Source organism: Olea europaea, unplaced genomic scaffold (genome assembly GCF_002742605.1).
Source record: "Olea europaea var. sylvestris unplaced genomic scaffold, O_europaea_v1 scaffold83, whole genome shotgun sequence".
NCBI lineage: Eukaryota > Viridiplantae > Streptophyta > Magnoliopsida > Lamiales > Oleaceae > Olea > Olea europaea.
In genome coordinates this window covers 1,004,410-1,011,181 of record NW_019266740.1, presented here as the reverse complement: position 1 = coordinate 1,011,181, position 6,772 = coordinate 1,004,410, and positions in this window count along the sequence as shown.

Sequence of the window (6,772 nt, the reverse complement as noted above, 5' to 3'; positions counted from 1 at the left end):
ATTGTTCTGGAGAGATAACGTATTCTAAAAATATCTGCATAAATTATACAAAAATTAATATTTTTAAACAAATCTAATTATTTTCTGAGGAAAGCTTGTATACTAAACATACTATAAGTAAGTGTCTAATTATTCAAGAATTAATATTTTCATTTGATTTTACACATCTAGTATACTAAAACAAAGTACAATTAAGTGTAAAATTATTTAAGAATTAATATTTCCAAACAAATATAATTTTTTTTCATGTCTTGTATACTAAAAAAATTAAAATCAAGTGTAAAAATGTTCAAAAATTTATATTTCAAATAAATCTGATATTTTTTTTTTACATATATCTACTAAATTGTATTTTCATGCCAGAAAAATATATTTTTGCCGATGATATTCAATTAACTGTTAAGTAGCACAAATCTTGAATACAAATTTTGAATTACTTACCTTTTTCCGATCAAATGAGTGTCTTTTTTAAGTAATTGTGGAAAAATCTTTACATCTAAATGTCTTTTAGAGTGAATGTGAGAATGAGACTTTAATTAAAACGTGTGGAGAGTGAGTGAATGTGACAATTAATTCTAGTTAAATGTGTGAACGTGGGAGTGAATGTGAGGATAATAAGTGAATGAGAAAAAGTAGCTAAAAGTGTGCATGTGAGTAAATGTCAAAACAATTTTGTTGTGTTATGATAATTGAATGTTGTTGATAGATTCTATATATAGTGAATATATTCGCTTGTTGTGTTGTGATAATTAAATATTTTTCACACATTATGGATATATATCAATAGTTTTTTTATGCATCAATATTGTGACTTGTTGTGTTGCAATAATTGAAACTTTTTGACAAATTATAAATTTCTTTAATTGAATATTCGTAACTTTTTTATTTAATTTATGAAATTATTTTTTAAAATTATTATATCACCCATTTTTCCTTCTTATTGTAAAATAACTTCTTGTTTGATTAAAAATTCTTTTTAATTCTTTTTGTTCCATTAAAATTTTATATTGAGAAAAAAAAATTAACGTTTTGTTCGATTCAAATTTTATATTGAAAAAAAAATGTTTGATAAATTTCTTTAATTTATTAAAGCTAACCGAGTTAATCAATTTTTCCTTACATCTCCTTTTTTTATGTTCGAGTAGATAACAAAAGACAGAATTTTTCTTTTGTTGTCAAAGGTAAGAGTTTCAAAATACATAATTCATATTTTTTTTAACCTGAAGTTTATTTATTTTCACATACATAATCACACACAATCACATATATGTTCACATATTATTGAAACAAAAATATAAGGAACGTTAACATTTATATTGAACCAATATATTTCTTGACATTTGACGTGTAGTTCTCGACATTAAATGCCTGCTAATCTGGACACTTGACATTATTTTTGTATAGAACGACATTTCAACAAAAATATAGTATTTCTCCACATTTCATTAGAACATTAACACCTCCTAGTCCACTATAGGAGATAATAAAGTTATAAACTGTTTTCAACATACAACCTTCTGAACATGTCACTAACATTTAAACCACAAGTTTGCATCCACAAAATATTACATACCACCATATAAACAAAAATATGCAAACCACTGTATAAACCAAAATACATTTTACGTACCACGACATAAATCAAAATACACATTGAAAAACCACCATATAAACCAAAATATGCGAACCTCTAAATTCGAATCAACCTGAAGTTCATATCAAATCACCATTATGTGCCGTCAACCAAAATACACAAACTATGCATCCCTCTTACCCCTCTTGCGACCAGATCGGGTATATGGCGTCTTTGTATTCGCACTAGCCTTCTTCAGCCTCAACGATCGAGGTCTACGTGTAGGTGGATCAGCTGCCATCGAAGGTCCAAAAACGATGCTATCATGAACCAACTAATCGTCAGCGGTCACACCAACTGTAGGTACAATGGCTGGTGCCTCTTTCACAATATCACAAGCAACGTATACTGACCCAAGTACTCCAACACCACCTCCCGACGTTATGGACACATCAGGGATATTGCAAACAACTGGTTCGGTTACCTCTTCGACATCCTGTTTGTTCGTAAAAATATTGGGAGTTAAGGCTCGTCTCCATCGTGATCGTCATGACCAAATCCACCATACTTAGAAGCACCATTGTGTTGCCCAATTTATGTAGCAACTTCATCATCGTCGAAGCACATTGATCTCATCAGTAACATGATTTCTCAAACCACGCATATGACGTCCTAAATCATTTTAGAGACTAGCGAATCTTGTGTTCATCTCTTCCCTCAAATCGCTCATCTTGCTCTCAAATGCCTCCCATTGTTCGTTCAAGATAGCTCTTATCTCATCTAAAGATACAGGCCTTTCGATGATTGGATCCCCATACTCTTCTTCTCTGCCTTCAACGTGATGCAAACCTCGATGATGAGGTTCACCTTTGTTGCCTCTCTGGGATTTATTTGGTCGATGGTTGTTGTCTTCGTTCCGTATGACATCATCTTCAATTGGACAAACTTGTATTTCTATTGATTGAGCAACAAGACCATCTAGAACGGGGTCAGCTACGTCTTCCAACGAAATTAGATCGGCGAAGTACGGTTGCAATTCTTCTACAGCAGTTGCGCGTAGCGTTGCCCACAAATGCACCTACAGGGAAAGGAAAAATAGGCGAAATGAAATATTATATATTGCGAAAGTGTAAGGTAATTACGTATGTAAATCGCTTATATCTGTCTTCTCAAAAAAATCTGAATATGTTCGGGAATGAGGTTATTTTGTGCTAGACCACCGCAACATCCTCGGGACATCGTCACAAGTCTTACTCGAGAATCGATCTCCCAACTCCGAGATTGCCTCGTACGTCCAAATCTGCATGACATCTATAATAGTAATAACCATATTTGGAGGTAATTAACAATATGCGATGAAAAGAACTGAAATGAACCAAAATAGATGGATACCTGGACAACAAGAGGGAATCCATACAACGTGTAAGTCATCCTATCACAATCGTTCACTTTTTCCATGTCCACCTTTCTTACCCATCCACGTAACAGTGATTTGATGAGAAGTTGAAAACATACTGTCCTCCCATGGGTAGGCATTGAAGAAATTCAAGTCGTCAACGATGGAAAGAGTTGTCGGATGTATTCCTACATTTCGATCTCTTGAATTAAATACCCTTTTAATAATTAGTGTCAACCCAAACTTGTAACGATCGTTACGATTGACACATTTCAAAAAAACTTTCTCTAGGTCGCTACAAGTTATCCGGTCCATATTTGCAAATATTTTATCCTGTAAACAGGTTTTCTCTAGGATTTTGTCAACTTCGATACCTTTAGGCACTGGACCGCACTTCAAGCCAGTAATTAGTGCGAACTTCGACAGTCCAAATCGTTCAAACCTTTTGTTCACCTTAAACCAAGCCTTAAACCGCTTTCGGCAGACCACCGATCTGCTTACCATTTCATAAATTAATTGAGCGGATAGTTTCAGCTCCGGTAACCTTGCAACATGTCCTATACAACTCTCCTCCAACTGACGCTTTTGTTATGGATCCAATTTGTTGAGAACAACTGATATGTATTTTGTGTTGCTCACCTGCGACACATGGGCCAGAACACGTTCTTCCTCCAAAATTTTATATCGGTGTGTCATACTTATCTACAAATCAAAACAAATGAAAACAATACTTTAACAAATAGTATGAGAACGTACAAACGAAATCAAATATAGCATTCTTGTTTATAATGCAGTAAAAGAAAAATAATTTTTACAATACAATGGTTTGATAAAATACCATATCTAAACTAAGTTGTTTAATTGTTGAAATTAAAGCAAACCTCGGTTAATACCAAAATATTTTAAAATAGTTCATGTTATTGAAGCAGAAATATAGAATGGGTAGTTCTAAAACCTTATACCCTGCTCAGTGGCAAATCCAGCACCAAAGTCCAGTTAGGGTGGAGGTTGACCATTATCCATTGACCGTCGACAATCAACAACCATAATAGCCCGATTGTTTATTAAAATTTGGTTAAATAATATTAAAAGTTATTCAATATATGTAAATGAGATTTCTTTATTTTATTGAATTTATTTACAGAGTGCAATTAATTATAGGTCTTTTTCCTATGACTTAATGATATGAGATATGAAATAGTGTTTTTACAAATGAATCTTATACATATCTTGATGCTGATTCATTTAGGAATTTGAAATAAAATAAGATGAAATAGGGTTTTTACAAATGAATTTTATACATATCTTGATGCTGATTTATTTAGGAGTTTGAAATGAAATAAGATGAAATAGGGTTTTTACAAATTCCTGCAGGTCGTTTGACATCCTAAAATGGCTTCTGATCTGAATGCGGAACTCTCTAAGAATACTGTCATTTTTGGTCTCAAGGTTTGTGAAGTTATTGGGATTATTCATTATTGTCACATCATCACCATGTGATTTTCTTGGAATACAAATAAACCCAACAACAACAGATCTTGACTTAGAAGAACACCCAGAAATCAAATATTTTTCCAAAGTGACCCAAAGGCCAAACCCAAGTTCCGAGTATTTCCAACTTCTTCTTCCAAGTTCCAACAGGTAATAGACAATATCACAACAGTAAACAGTCCAAGTCAACACTCAACTCAAACTCAACATTCAAATTTTTCAACATTCACAAATCACATAACATAAATGATAAATCATGGATGCAGTGGCATAAAACAAAAACAAAACAAAACAAAAAAAAAAAAGAAAAGAGAGAAGATAAATGGCTCACATTCCATAGAAAATGCTATTATACTGCCAACCTTCCATTCCCTTCCCTTCAGCTTCGCCCAATCCCCAATTGCCGGCCGACGGTCCCTTCCTTCTCCTTCAGCCACAAAATCGCCCCAGATCCCTCCCAATCGCTCCTTTAGATTTCACAGCAAGTAAATGTAATCGATTTGAAATTTGAGGGTTATGAAATTGAGGTTAATTTGGGGGGAAATGAATAGGAGTCTTGGGTTGGAAATAGAATTTCCTAACAAGGGTATTTTTGTCTAAATAATTCAAAAATGGACATTGAAAAAAATGTGGACATTTTTGCAAATGACTAAGTGAAATTGGACATTCTATAAAATTTCGTCATATTGTTATTACTCAAGATTTTTGAAGTAATTATCACTATTTTGCTTGCATGAGTAGCTACATATTAAGGTAGAATAATGTTATTCAATATCATTCGTGTCAAACACTAGTTTAGATGACAACTGCATAATATTAAATGATAAATTTACTTATGTAACATCACATGATTAATTTAAAAATAATGTTATCTAGAAGCAATCTAAGTGTAATAATGTGATAGGATTAATTAAAGATAGAATTATTTAATTTATTTAGTTGTGTTTATTATTTAATATCATTTAGATGCCACTTAAATCAGTGTTGTAACATCATAAATGTTAAATAACCTTACTCTTAATTTAATTGAACTTATCAACTAACGTTAATGATGTTGACAGTATTATTGATTTATGTAAATTTCTACTTGTTCATATTTCTGTGAATACAGGCCCAGATTTGGTTTTACTGTTTTGGATGTAATAGCTATCATTTTTCGATTGCTGTGTTTCTTCCCATCCCAATTTACAAAATTCAAGTTTGCACAAGTGGATGTTAAGCTATGGAATGAGAAGGCCAAATAGAAAGTTGAGAGGGCTAATGTTCATGCTAAATAATTATAAAACTGAATGTCAGCAACTAATTATCCATTTCAAAATCCTTTCTTCCACATTGGAACAGCGTATTGAGTGATTTGGCTGCCCTAAACTCCAACAACAGTTGAGCATTGGGTGGCTGCAGCCATGTTGGCTGCCACCTCTGCCGCCATTGTAACTGAAGTGTGTGTACAAAAATTCGTCACGACTATGGGTTCATTAAAGGTGAAAGTGGTTGTCGTTGATCAGGTCCATCCGTTGATGTTGATTGTGTCACATAAAGATTTATCGATTTCCCTCAATAAGTTTACCACATCACCTCCCAATTTTTAAATTTTGTTACGATATGGATAGCTCTCGTATCACATCTCATATGTGGTGAAATTAAAAAAAAATAAAAATGATTCATCTGTTATAAATTTATAATTATGTGGACAATTTTTATTTTTATTTTTTAATATATGGAATGTGGTGATTTTGAATGTAAGGTTGATTTTTACTTATTATTGTAATTACATTTTCCGATCAGTACCTCAATAAACTTATTTCTTTCTATTCAACTCGACTTTTTTTATTTTTTTTATTTTTTAAGAAAATCATTTATTCTGATTAAAAATAAGAATAAATTATGTGCTTGTTTGATAGGCATTTTGTTAATTGATTTTTTGACCGTTAGAGATAAAATGGGTCCTACATGTGAGAGAAGAATTCAAAAATGACAATTGGAATAGTGAAATAACGGTAAAAAAAACTTGATATTAATTGAATTAAAATCTCTATCTAACATGCTCTAAGTCGAGTGTCTAAATAAAGGGTGCTACGGTGAATGAATGCATATAGTCTGTGGTAATTATAAAAATAAGTCGACTCAACCACCATTCTATCATTCAAGGAATCTATTAACAAGTGCAAATTATTAATAGATATTCCTTTATGAAAAGTAAAGACAAGTTATAGAAAAAGAGTTTGGAGCAGGTCAACAAAAAGGCCCTAATCAGTATAATTTATTTTTTTCCGCTAAATTTAAAATACTCCAGTAACTTTTTCTTTATAAAA